The sequence below is a fragment of the Hirundo rustica genome, chromosome 5, assembly GCF_015227805.2.
Source record: "Hirundo rustica isolate bHirRus1 chromosome 5, bHirRus1.pri.v3, whole genome shotgun sequence".
In the NCBI taxonomy this organism is placed as follows: Eukaryota; Metazoa; Chordata; class Aves; order Passeriformes; family Hirundinidae; genus Hirundo; species Hirundo rustica.
Genome location: NC_053454.1, coordinates 29475552 through 29488845, shown reverse-complemented (window position 1 = coordinate 29488845; position 13294 = coordinate 29475552). Strand labels below are relative to the sequence as shown.

The window sequence follows — 13294 nt, the reverse complement described above, 5'->3', positions numbered from 1 at the left end:
CGGCGGCGGTGCCGCCATCTTCCCGCACCGCATCCCGGCCGCTCGCTCCGGGGGCCCGGGCCCCGGCCGCGCTCCCCGCCGGAGCCCGCCCCGGCCCCACCCTCCCGGCACGGCCGCTCCTCCCACCGCCCGCCCGCCGCTCCCCCCGGGCTGGGCAGGGCAGGGCAGAGGGGGAAGAGCCGCCCCAGAGCCCATAGCGTCCTCTCGGGGTTCGGTCGTCTCTGCCGGGCCGGGGAGCACGGGAACGGCCGCGGAGTTCGGGGCGGCGGAGCGGCCCCGCCCGGCGCAGGGCGCGGCTCCGGCCTCGGGCGGCCGCCACGTGCGAGGGCCCGCCCGGTGCTCGACGCTGCTTCCCTCCTCATCCCCCTCCGAAACGGGGAGGGCCACGCTTAACACCGCCCTGCAAGTGCTTTAGAACACCCGGTTCCAAAAAGCGCTGCCTCGTTTGCAAATAACGCTTGGGAGTACAATGAAGAAGCGTCGCGGGCTGCCGTGCCTTGGCGGGCTGCAGGCGGTGAGAGGCCGCGGTGGCCAGGCATGGCTGGCTTGTGGCTTTTGGTGGCTGTTCGTGCGGGGGAAGGTGACGGAAGGTTGTGCTGACTCACCCTTCCCGGAAAGGCTTTACTTTATACTCATCGTAATGAAACTGTAACAGTGTGAACTGTAACAGTAAACCCAGCCTGCGTTACACTATGCGCACCCTAATCGTTGCTGAATTAACATTGCAAAATTGGAAATGTCGAGCACGGCCTGTAGTATTTCTGCAATCTGCTGCAGTCTCTCAGAGCATCAGCGGCACAGTAGGTGGGAAGTAGCTGGTTGATTAAAAATGGGTTTGGACTTTGGAAAAAACCTTGTCTAACATCTCACGCAGGAGACTACACATGAAGATAAGTAATCACTATCTAGAAGGCATACAACTGCCATCGATTGAGAAAAAGGCTGCGAGGAAGGAAAAAAAAAAAATATGGGAGAAAATTAGACAGAACCAATAGTAGATATTCTGGCAGGTTCCAGAGTAGGAAATGGAGTAGCTATAGTATGTTTAAGAGACACAAAAAAAGAAGCTGACCATATGGCTGCAGTGTTTTTATGTGATGCAAAATCATGCACCCCTGTTTATTGTAAGATCAAACTGAGTGATTTCAGTTAGCCACAGTGAACTGAGTGAATGACCAATGCAGGATGATGTATCAAGAGAAATAATATATATCCTATGGCAGCAAATTGTCTTTTGCCTGTTCAGGAAAAAAGACTTGCATATCATTCTGAAGGGCTCAGCAAAACCATCTCCTCAATGTATGGTTATTGCAGTAATGAACAAAATGTGCCACAAAAAGATTGGAACATAATAATTTAAGAAAAGTTTCTGTGTAATGAGGAATTATGTACTATACATTAAAAGGTAAAGATTGAGCGAATGGAAAAGCTAGATTTTATATTCCTGCATGCTATATTTCTCAAAACAAGAGTAAAGGGACTGAAACCAACATGATGTAGACAGTAAAAGCATCTTGTTTTACCTTATTAATTGTGCAAGTCATCGCTGAGGTCAGCATTTTAATAGAACACTTAAAAGATTTGACTTTACTATGTTTTAATGAAAACATCCATGATTATTCAACATAGATTTTAAAAGCATAAGGAATAAGATTACCACTGCCTGAAGGCAAACCCCATGCTCTGCTGGCAAAAGTTAAAAGAAATTAAGGCAATTTAATTCATTTGATGTTTTTTTGCACTTATGTGGAAGTATGTGACAATGACCTCTCTCAGGTACCAAGGATAATGCATCTATTGTTCTGTGTTTCCAGGGAGACATGTCTGTACCTTGAGAAGTTTGCAGCTGCGTGCTGTGTATGTAAGGATGAGGTAGGTTTTGCATCGTCTTCCGGGCTATGAAAAAAATTTCTCCTGTAAACCATTTTAAAATGCTGTATGTGACACGGGGCTTATTAGCAACACATGCCAGGGAAACACAGTAAACATTAGAGAAAACTTTATAATAGAGTAATTTATTCTTTGGATTCATAGTTATTATAAAATATTATGCATATAGAGAGGTGGCAGTTTGCCAGAAATGTGGGAATAAAAAGATGATGTGTTACAAAGACCTTAAATTATATCACACAATGTCTGTGTTCAGAAGCTTTTCGTTATCCCTTCATGGAAATGGGCTGGTGTAATTCAGCATTCTACTTCTTCCATGGCCACTACCACCCTCTGCTCACTGCTCAACTTTCACAGTAATCAGAATTCTCTTATTTCATATGCTAGTAATTACATGAATAATTATTATAGTGTATGCTTTAGTGTAGCTCCAAAATCATGGTTATCTGGTTCAAAATTAGTGAAATAAACAGGCAAACTTCACTTTAATTTAGATGGAACACAAAAGCTTGCCCTGACTAATACTCTGAATTACCTTGGATCATCTTTTGGCCAGAGAACTGTAAGGAATCTCTCTCTCCTGTCCTTGTGTCTTTCCCCATGGACATTGGCTCTCTAGCTCTCTTTCATGTCCACAGTTACTTTCTGTTCCTTCCATGACTCTCATCACTCTCCAGCTGGGTCACGAGAGACCCTTTCTTCTGTGCTTTTCCTCCTCTTCCTCTCTCTGTGGTATGACCTGCAGAAATTTTAGCTAACAGCAGAAAAACTCAAGAGCAAGCACATTGAAGGGAGCATTGTGTTATGGCAGAAGTAAATCCCGGGATAGTCCAAGCCATTAGGTGTTAATGGAGAGGTTTCCCAAATCAGTGTACTTGGGCTGTGTCTCTATATTGAGAGAGGTTACCTGGGGCACAGTTTATTGCTGCTTGTAGGAAATGTTCACAAGAAAAAGAGAGAGGAAATGAAGGTAATTTTCTTGTCAGGAGCTGGGCTGAAGGAAGCCGGGGTTTGAGGAGGAAGCTTGAGTGTTTGGCAAATTGAAACAAAATGTTCTTGTCGTAAGTGGTACCACTCAGCTTTCCCCTCAGGCAAGGTATATGCAAGTTATTGCTGGTAGATTTTTTAAAATGTGTCTCTCCTGGCATACATTTGGGCATTTCTAATATTACCACTTCTGACTATTCTCTGTACCCAGTTGTGCAAAGGCGTGCTAAAGGAAGGGGTTGCCACCCATAGGTCTGGGGCTGGTGGACCCTGGTGTAGGGACCCAGTGTCTCCGTCCCAGAGCAGTGTCTCTGAGCAGCTGGTGCTGCTCAACCAGCAGCAATTCAACAGCGTCTCTGCACAGGGCTCACACAAGTACCAACAGCCAAGTCCCCTTTTCCCCTTTGGCTGACAGGGCTGAGGGTCACTAGTGAAAACACACATGCCTCCCTCCCCTCTACCCTCACATGCATTGTTGCAGATCCCCAAGTACAGGCATGGCCTCCCTGGTTGTCTGATAGCCCTGCTCAGATCTCAGATCTTCTTACCTGCTCCATGTCCCTGAATCACCAGCTGTCCAGCTTGGTGCTCACTGCATTTTGACAAGGTTCTTGTGCAGCTGATCTGAAACAAGATCCTCCTGCTCCACATATCCTTGCCAAGTACTCTGTCTGACCAGGGCTGTCCCTGTAGTTGTCTCTGTGAGTGTTGTTCGGGTGCATTGTACATCTCTGGCTTTCTCCCTTTGTCATTCCACTTGATAAGGTCCTCGATCAGATGACATTAATGAAGCAGGCGCTCTCTCCTTCCACATACTCTGACAGGTAGATTCCAGCTGGGTTCAGATACAGAATGGGGAGTGAAAACTGTGCCTCTTTCTGAAGGAAGGCATCTTGACACCCTTAGCATTAAAAACTACTCCTTTGGAAGTCTAGGGGGCTCTGCTCCTCTCTGTAAGCAATCTGACACGATGGAATACTTCCTCCACCACCACATCCCGTGTATTCAGTGGAGTGGCAAGAGGAGGAGGGAGAAGGGAGAGTAGGACAGGAAAATACATATTTACTCCTACACAAGTGCAATACACCGAGAAGCAGCTAGAAGCAGGAATACACACAGACAGACTGACAGGCACACAGCACCCATTAGGTGAGCCAGCAGCCCTGCAGGGATGCTCCCGGGCCTTCCTGACAGTGACTGTGCTGCTTGCTTCTCTCTAGAATGTTTGGGTGTTGGACCACACTTAACACACACAGGAAAAGGAATCCCTCTGCAACATTTCTGGCGTAAGATATCACCTGGAAAATGTGTGTTGTATCCCTGCTGGAGTTAAGGACCATCTGTGTATAGTTCGTAGCTCTTGGCTACATAAAACCAAGCAGTTAAGCAGCCTCTCCAATCTCAGGGTAGCTGTCAAATGTATTTAAATTCAAGGGCTGGCCCAGATGTATTCAACTTGTTTTCCCTCTCATCCCAGCTTGGTACTTAATTATTTCCAACTGTTTGGATACACAAACCTAACTGTTGTATGATTTTTTTTTCTTAAATTTTTGTGGCAATTTTCCTGGTTCTCCACAGGAGAGGCACATTTAGCTCCTTTCCAATTCCTTCCTCAAATTTCTTGACTTCTACCTCTGTATTGATACAATACTGTATTTGTCGAAGTCTGCCTTCAGGGAAGTTTTTTTAAGTCCTATTTGGGCTATTATCCACCCACTCTTCTGTCACTTTCAGTGGTAATTTTTTCATTGCATTGTTTTTTTCCCAGATGCATTCATCTGGGAATTTTCATTCCCTCACTGCTTTTTCTTGTCACTTAAGGTGGGAAACAGGGGAAAAAGCTAAACCAGTTCCAATCAGTACTAGTTCTTGTGCAATGGAGATCAGTACAGTGCCCTGAGGCATGCCTCTGCTTAGGCAAAAATCAAAACCCCTGCAGTAGAAAACCCTTCAAGACCTGTATGTGAGAAACCTTATCCCATGCAGTGTGCACCGTTCCAGTGCTTTCTGCCCTTTGGAGTAGAAGTTATGTGATTTAATGGTTGACTCCAAAAGCAAACATCTAAATTTAAAATGACCAATCTGATAACCTCCTTTTTCTTTCCCTCCTGCTTCTTCCAGACTGTTTAAAACTTACAGGGTAGTTTGAAACTTTTAAAGCTTATGCCCTGGAATGCCTTGACAGACTTGAGCCACTCCATGCCTTGGTCATGCATCTAGGTTTGGCTGTTGTCCAGGGATGAACCTGCCGATGTTCGTGCTTTTTGTTGCTGGGGATCCTCAGAGCATGTCTGCACAAAATGCACCGACAGCCACGTTTTCTTTCTGTCCTTCCACTTCCCGTGGAAACATTTTAACTGCCAGACTGCAAGCCAGTTTTGGTAATCTGTCCACTGTCTTCATGAAATTATACAAAAAGGCTGCAAGGGTCACAGCACAGAGAAAGTAAATGCTTCAGCAGCCTCTTATGGCATCTGCCTGAAACAGCGGAGACCTGGATTCCAGTCTTTGCTCTTGCAGTGGGTTTTGTCACACGGTTTCCAGGTGCAAGGACATTTTTTGTAAAGCCTAGGTAACTAACTTCAGACTCAGTATTTTATTGCAGAGATTAGAATACCTGAAAGTCTATTTTCACAGGGTCATACTCTTTTGAATCTAGATTGTAGCTTCTGAATCAGGGTTAGAGTTAAAAAACCCCACAAGTAATGAATTGCTGTTTCTACGAATATTTGTATGTATTAAATTATATATTTTAATAACAAAATTCAAGTGGGTACTAGTATTTCTATGGAATGCTACTAACTAATTATAATGTTCATCTGTGGGAGGAATTTGTAAGTCAAACTAGTGGTGAAAATTAACATTACCCATTCAAGATTAAAGCACATCTTTGTATTAAATTGTATGTGTAAGAAAAAAAAATGCAGTATATCCAAGGGCACTATCTGCTGACAGGTTCAGGGTGCCAAATACTTTCATGGATTCTCAGATACAGGGAAGAATACTGTTCATTCAGACCTCACGCATATTAGAAAATATTCATATAAGTTTTGACTTGATTTTAAGGGGATTTCAAACTTGATATTGCTAAAATAACTTCTCCAGATCCATTTTTGAATAGTGAATTTTTGGTCTGATTCTTTTCCTTCTGCAAGTATTAGTCTGGAGTTCTTTTCCTAGAAACTGTCTCGGTGACAGTCTTGAATATATCCTCAGTGGGACAAGAGAGCAAGACACATCATTAGGATATTCTGCCAGGAGCTAGGAGCTCATCACAGCTCAGACAGAAGTTGGTTAGTATCACAAGGCTGCCCAAAGCTGAAGGTTTGCTAGTTCTCATTTTATCCGGGCTGGTCTGGGCATCTGTGGGCAGTTCCGAAGCATCCTCTGAATATTTCCTTGCATTATTACAGTTTTCTCAGCTTAAAGAGGAGAACAAGAGATGGTTTTAAAGAAAGCCTTAATTTATGCAACTTTTCACGTAACTGCAGCATACACACCTTCTATGCTGTCAGGGATTTTGCAGATTTTGAGCAAGGTTTTATTGAGCTCAGTGACTGTTGTTTATCCGAGGGGTGCCTCTACAGCAGATGGCATGTGCCATTACTGTGCCTTGTTTTCACATGTCTTTGCATTTTCAGGTCTTTTATGCAAAATTCTGTGGCTGAAAAGCGAAGCTATCTAAAGAGATGACTAAAAGAAGAAAACAAGTCTATTTTTTTTTTTTGAGATGATGAGATGCTCTAATTCAAAGCACTTACAACATTCATGTTACCAAAAAAAAAAAAAAAAAAAGGAAAAATTACTATGATAAAAGTATTTGAATTATATACACTACAAAGAAAATTAATTTCAAGTGCATTTATTTTGAAATAAACAAGAATATTATATGTATCTATTCATATTCATATTTATATTAAATAATATTATTAAACATGAAGAAAAAATAGTCTTAAAAACTAATCTGACACTTTCACATTCTATTTTTTATTAAGTAACTATAGATAGGAAATCTATAGAAAAATGCTAAAATTGCCTCAAGCCAGCCATAAAAGCAAAGTGCACTATTGCCTAGGGCAGTGGAGGAGCAAAATGATGGTGATACTGCTGCTTCCTCCAAGGGGAGGATCACTGTGAGTGGGCAGTCATGAATGAAAAGGAAGGATGGGAACCCCTTCAGTGATGACCAGTATTTTCTTCTCTTTTCTTTGTCTTTCATCACTGAAGTAGCAAAGTGGGTTTTGCATATGCTGACAAGAAGCAGTGAGACAGTTTTGGGTACCAAGACAATACATTGAATACAGTTGATTCCCTAAATGATCACACAGGGACTGCAGCTTATCTATGTTCTGCTGTGTCAATTCAAGAACCTTTATCTCAATTTATTTGATTTATTTCTTGCTGTCAATAGTTTAAGGACACCAAGATGGAAATTTTGAATTTATTTATTTATCATGAAATACTAACTGAAGTATCATCCTTTGATAGTTTTCTGAACTGGCTTGGGTTTTGAGGGTTTTTTTTTTTTTTTTCCACATAAAAGCCACGCGTAGCACATATTTCTTCTACAGTTCCCAGGGTGGAATTTCTTTAAAAAAGCTTCCTTCTCATTTTGTTTTGATTTTTCTCCCAGGGATATATCTTAGTATAAATGAAGCATTTCTAAACTTAGGTGCACAGATACCGTATATCTTTTCACATGACATATAATATGGTAATTAAGCAACATGGGCACTCAATAAAATTTTAAAAAGTTTTCTTTCATGATTTGGAGTAATAAGATATTTAAAAGCATTATTTGAGTTCTGTTTTGATTGTCTGACTACCAAATATTTCTGCTTCTGATGAGAGTTAATTGACATTAGTTTAAGTGTGTGTGTGTGTATTCAGCTGGAATTATTTCAAGGCACAGTCTTTTCCTAAACAGATAGAGATTCATTCAATGTCCAGTAAACCTTTCCAAGAAGGGTGTAAAAAATACGTGTTCCTGTTTGTGTGGATTTAATTACTACTACCTAATGATAATGTTAATAGGAAGTAAGGAAAAATGTGGTTGCTGAATAGCAAACAAATAATATTCAAATAATATTACTTAGTGTTGTTCTGTACTGTGCATGCATTCATGTTTTTTGGTTTTTTTTTTTGTTTGACACAAACACAAGCTATTTATCTAGTTTTCAGATACAGCATTCCAGAGTAGCAAATTAGACAACTATAATTTCTACTCAGTGCCGCTTCATATAAAAGTGCACTATTTACAAGAAACACATGAATTTGTACTCTACCAGAAACATACCAGTGTATGGCAATAAAATTTATAATAAATATTACAAAGTGTGTGTTACATGAATTTGAACATTTTGACTTTTCTTTGACATGCTGCTTGTAAGACATCTTAAAATCTATTTTTTAAAGGATAAATTCATAAAAATAGTAAGACTTGGAGAATCTGAACATTATAGTTCATACAGTACTTTTCCTAGGTAAATACCTATCATTCACATTATAATCAACAGCTTTACTCTTTGTAAAATAACAGCCTCTAAGAGTTTAATTTATCCATTCAACTCATATGTAATTTTTATGCTACTTCATGTAGTCTCATTTTCAGTTTAGCACAAACTTTTAATAGTGCTCTTCTGAAAGTAAATTCACAGTCTAAGCTGATGCAGGCAGTTTCTCTTCACTGCCAAACATCTTCCTGCCCAGGTTAAGACGTACTTTTGTTTCCTTTTAAATGACAAATTTATCTCAAAATAGTAAAAAAAATAATATTCAAAAGGCATTCTTACAAAAGAAGGCTTCTCCCATTCACATGGCATAGTTAGTTCATCAATTAAATAAAATACATACTGAAAAGCAGGTTTAAGAGTTGATGATCGCTACACTAAGTGGAAAAGGAGTCCTGTGTTTTCTACTGCAGCTGGAAGATTCACCATTCACCTGGGTTAGTTTGTTCTTCATTAAGAATTCATGGGAATAAATAATTCTAGCCAGTGCAGATAATCCTGCTTTCTTCCTTTATCTCAGCATATCTCGTCTCCGAAATTGCTTCCATAGATCTCTGAGATGCTCACTGGTTACGGTCATCACACAAGAGTAATATTCCTTCCAACCATACTTCGGAGTCTCCTGTGAAAAGTAAAAACCATACAATTGGAAAAAAGGCACCATTCACTAAATTAATTAACTCTACCTTAAATTTCATTCAGACTCATACATACTAGATAGATCTTTTAATATTAAAATAATGTGAGATCAAATTTACTTCTGTAAAATGAGAGTTATCAATCCATACATAGGTTAAGTATTCAAAAGGCATCCTCACCTCACAGCACACAGCATTCAACAAATAGCTATTTATATTAAAAGATGCAAGAAAGTATTTCCTCTTTATTCAGGTATGTCCAGCTCCCTCTCTAGTTTCGTTCCTTGATTCTTTGTATTGACACTGTACTAAAAAGTTCACCTATGACACCAAACAAAAAGCATAGAAAATTATTGAAGTTCATTAAACTGAGGCATCAGCAAAAGCCAAATACCATATAGGCAGATGACATGAAAGCTTCTTTAGATTAGACTACCTTAATCCTAAATTGTAATTAGGCAACATGAATAGTTGTCCACTGAATGGAGAGGAAAACTGGCCAAGGGCTGGCCTGGGAGATTCACTACTCTGTGTTCTATGCTCTCTGTAATTATCATTGGATCTCATTATTTCTTCCACTATCCCTAACTCCACAAGTCTGTTTTCATAGTAAGTGTAAAAAATAGATGGAGGGATACTAAGAAATAGAGCAGCTGGGGAAGGAAACCACTTTCCTCCTAGTTTATATGCTGAGCATATGCCACATGGTGTGGAATATCCCTTGGGCCGATTGGGGTCAGCTGTCCTGGCTGTGTCCCCTGCAACTCCTTGTGCACACCCAGCCTCCTCGCAGGTGGGGTGGGGTGAAAAGTTGAAAAGTTCTTGACTCTGTGTAAGCACTGCTCATAGCAACCAGTACATCAGTGTGTCATCAATAGTATTCTCATCCTATTATTTAAAACACAGCACTGTAGCAGCTGCTAAGAAGAAAATTAACTCACTCTTAGCTAAAACCAGGACATGTGGTGAGACTGTCCAATACCTTTTGGTTGAACTGAGTGAAGATGTTAAAGAAATGGTCACACTGCAGTACATTAAAATCCACCATTAGACACTGAAGCCTACATGTATTTATTCTTATCCCTCATCTTGTTTAATTAAAAAAGCATAGAAGTTCACAAAGAAGTTGTAGATATTCAGAACACAATTTAATCCACAGCAGTATATGATGCAGACATTAAATATTAGAAACCATACTTAAATGAATGTATAATTTAGCTGACATTTATAGTCAATCTCATGATAAAAGCATAAGTTGCAAATTGCAGTGCATTATTTAACAAAAGCATATTCAGTTTATTAACCTGTGCTTTAAGATATGCATTTATTTTTTATTTTATTAAACAAGTTCAGAGAAATGTTAATGAAAGTCACTAAAAGAAATGCTGAAACACACTGACTGTTCATCTACTTATTTCTAAAGTATGCGCTGTTGTTGTATATACTCTCAGTGTACCAAATCCACAGAAGGAACTGCTTCTCCACATGTTCTGCAATGCCTTCATGTTTCACAGGAACATTCTCCTCCCACCGTATCCAGGTATGTTTTTAAGCTTCTTGTCAGGTTTAGGATCAAAAGCCCAAGTTCTGCAGTTTCCAATTACTTTTGTAAGACGAGTCAGGAAGGTGTGCCTAATCACACACTTCTCACCTCTCTGCTTTAGAGAAGAAGTAAACAAGAGTCTCTTCAAATAGTAAGCAACAGCTTGCTTTTTTTTTTTTTTTTTTTTTTTTTTTTTTTAAGCTGTCTTTTACACTAGATGTATTCAAGTGTTGTGTACTAGGAAAGTATAGAAATTAAAAGCTTTAAAAAGATTCACTGCGTGAAAAAAATTAATCTCACTTGACAGAATGAAGTGTTTACAAAAGACAGCAATTTATAGTTGAAATGGCTGGAAATGAGGTTCTGAATCCATGCTTCAGTTTTTCATGTCTTTTCTAAAATAAATTTCCTTCCTCACTAGGTCTCAAGGTACTATTTTCAGCTATTAACCATTACCTCCTAAAACCTTTTAATCAGAAATTCTGAAAACCCACAATATTCAAAATATCTAGAAATCAGTTATTTTAATGCAAAAAAACCTGAAATTGTCAGAAAATTACTAGAACATAGAGATTAATTTATAGATTTACATTTGTGATGTAATAATTACTTTCAATACTTTAGTAGTCAATAAAATCACAGTTATGGCCTAAATATCTATTACAGTTACCGATCACATGAATAGTTTAGCAAACAGTTCTTTAGAGGGACTTGAATCCCTTCATAAGTTGGTCTCTAGCATCCCTTTTTGGAAATTAACTTTGAAAGGGCTTTGTTAGAAATTTCCTAGTTAATCCTTCCACGAGACATTCAAAGCAGAGCTGTCCTCTGTGCTCTGTCAGGCAGTTCTCTACTAACATGTTTTTTCAGTCCTCCCTGCAGTGCATGCAAAGGAGACCCTGCCAATGCTGAGCCAGGCTGTGTGCCCTGCAGGGACCACACACAGCTTGTACAGTTGTTCCCCAAGGAGAATTCTGCATTATTTATTATAAGGGTATGACATTCTTTGCACTGTGGAGTAGTGGTATTAGTGCATTTTAGAGATATGTGACGTACTGCTGTTTATCACTTTTCAGAGTACAGATTCAAAGTAGGGTATAATCTGTGGTAAGCGTGCCAAGTGTCTTAATCTCCTTCACCAGAGCTCTTCATTTACCATAGAAAAGCACAGTGTTTCAAAGCACTATGGACTGTACATTTATATTAGGAAAAAAGTAAAATGAATAGTAGTACTGCACCTTACTGTGGGATGTAGTTGCAGCTGATTTTAGTATTTCATGTACATTTATGTGCTTCTTTGGACATCAGACTGAAATTTAATTACCTACTGAAATTGTTCAAATCTCCAATGATTCCATTTTTATTATCTTTTCAATTTATAAACGAAATGGCAAATAATTATTTTTAGAATGATGTAAATCCACATTCACTTCACAACGTATGGCAAATACAGACCTATCTCTGTTCTACTCCACAGTACTTTTGCCAGATCACTTCACATGCCTTGGCTAAAGTTTCCATTTCCATTACCAGAAGTTTACAACAAATCTGAAGAAATATTATGAGTTATGCGATGTTTTGCACAAAAAGGAACTCTTAACAGCCAACAACTGGTTATATCCCTGTAATGCCTGGGCTTGATCTCAGAGGTCTTTTCTGACCTTAATAATTCTGTGATTCTGACTCATGATCAGAGACAAGAAGCAGTTGCTTAAGTGAAGAGCAGTAGCAAACTAATGTGTCAGCAGGGAAGAGAGAATTTTATATATACAAGGCTTATATTGTATTTTTCAGTGCACAGGCAACAGGCATTTGATACAGACCTACTCAAGCAAGCTTGAGTACAAGAAGAATTTTTGTTACATCCAGGAGCTCCAGGTGGGAAGAAGAGCAGGGTAAATAACTAGCAACCTCTACATTAACTCAGTGAGATTGCCTGTAGCCAAGTCCATGCCCTGAAAACTAACCTGGTTTCTTCTGTCTCCAAATGGGTCATGTAGAAATACTATAATTCTTTTTTTTTTGAGAATTTTATACAGAATGAACAATATCTCCCTTTATAAATCTCCATGGTACATTTTTTCCCACTTTACATCATCTCAGCATGTGAAATAATTAATTTCGTGCCTGAATTTAAATCTGACAAGGTATTGATGTATGTACACTTGATTCTTTTACCACAGTCTCTCTTTCTGTCACCAAGATAATTTTATTAGGTTTGTTGATTAGATACTGGATTCCTTTGTGTCATTGCATTTTCTTCCACTTGGTCACATACCCTTCACTGAAATTATTAGGGAAGCATCATGACTGTGTAGCATTTTGCCAGTTTCCTGTATGAGCTGCTCCACATCTTAAAAAGTTTACAGTTTGAATAATACTTAACATGAAAGTACAATATGGGTTTCGACAAAAAGATGAAGTCCTCCTAATAACTATTTTTAAAAACACATGAGAAAAGAAGAAAGGAAGCTTTGAAAGTCAAAAGTTTCAAATATAAAGTTACATAAGATTAAACCAAAGCCATGACTTCCTCTCATGAGACTAGTGACTTGGATTACTAAAATATTGTTTAAACTACTTTATTAGTCATTTACACTTCCCATTAGTAAGGTGGAGAAACCAGGCTCTTTGTTAAGATTAGATTTCCTCTTCTGTTCCTCACATATTAGTACGATGCTTCAGTATTAGGCTATAGTATTGAACAAAAAATCTCAGCTTAATAT

General features: G+C 39.2%; 1 protein-coding gene across 4 annotated transcripts in view; it reads right to left on the bottom strand.

Moving 5' to 3' along the window:
• Positions 1-6727: 6727 nt before the first annotated feature.
• The window catches only part of MICU3 (mitochondrial calcium uptake family member 3), a 53750-nt gene continuing 47183 nt past the window's right edge, over positions 6728-13294 (bottom strand). For all 4 annotated transcript variants that reach the window (XM_040064457.2, XM_058420645.1, XM_058420644.1 and 1 more), the window contains one exon: positions 6728-9009. The gene's annotated coding sequence lies outside the window, so the exon portion shown is untranslated. The remainder of the gene's footprint in view (positions 9010-13294) is intronic.